Source organism: Crocuta crocuta, unplaced genomic scaffold (assembly GCF_008692635.1).
Source record: "Crocuta crocuta isolate KB4526 unplaced genomic scaffold, BGI_CrCroc_1.0 scaffold354, whole genome shotgun sequence".
NCBI lineage: Eukaryota > Metazoa > Chordata > Mammalia > Carnivora > Hyaenidae > Crocuta > Crocuta crocuta.
In genome coordinates, this window is record NW_027532819.1 from 44,645 (window position 1) to 45,851 (window position 1,207).

The following is a 1,207-nucleotide window of genomic DNA, read 5'->3' on the forward strand; positions in this document are numbered from 1 at the left end:
AAAGCCTCAGATTCCTCAAGGCTATAGCCATCCACGGACCGCCCACCGATCAGCAAATCAAAAACATTCCTGTGGTCTGAGTAAAGGCTGCGAACTGTAGACAGTACTTTAAACAAACTAGCCAATTTCTCACCACTTGTCTGAACCCCATGTGGGCCTTTTGAACTCACCTCATAATTGATCCTTTTCAAAGGATTCTCAAAAGTCATGATTGGGTCCCACCAAAAGTAATGAACACCTCACAGATACTGAATGGTCAAAGCTGTTACCATGGGTGCTGTACAATTGTAATTGGTGCTTATGTGATGATGCTATACGTACCAAGTGTGTACTATAACACCCACATACCTTAACTCATAAAAACCCAACTCACTATGGTTCGGGGCTTCACCCTGCTGTCACTACACCGGTAGATGGGTAGCAGCGGCTCGAGCTTGTAATACAGATCCTTTTATACTTGCATCAGTGTCGACTCCTTGGTGGTCTCTGGGGACTTGCCAATCAGGCACAACAACCTCAGCCCTAAGCTTTAACCCTAAACAATAACCCTAACCCTAAACCCTAACCCTAACTTAACCCAAACCACTAACCCCAAACCCAAACCCCTAACCCCAAACTCCTAACCCTAACCCTCAACCCTAACCCCAAACCCTAACCTAACCCTAACCCTAAACCCTATCCCTAACCCCAAACCCAATCCTAACCCCTAAACCCTAACTCCCAAACCCTAACCTAACCCTAAACCCTAACCATTAACCCCTAACCCTAAACCTAAACCCTAAACCCTAATCCTAACCCTAAACCCTCGCCCAGGAACCCCGCAAGTCAGCTGGGATCCTCCCTAGGGGTCTTCGCCAGTGAGCCTGGGATCTTTCCCCGGGACCCCCCACCCCGACCTCCACTTCAAACATCCGCCCGCCCGCCAGCCCCGCGTCACAAAGCGAGCACGGCGCCTCACCTTATAGGACGAGCACCACTCGGTCTTCTGCTTCTTGCCCATGAAGGTGCGGGGCCGGGACATGGGGCTGAGGGCTGCAGCCCTCACAGCTCTGGCTCGCCGCCTGCCTGACCCCACTGAGGTCACCAGGTGATGGGAAGCCGACAACGCTACCGGAAGTTGGGCCGCCCCGCCCCGCCGCGCAGGCGCACAGCACTTCCAGGTCAGAGGGCGGCGGGCCGCCCGGCACTTTAAAGCGCGGGTGGGCCG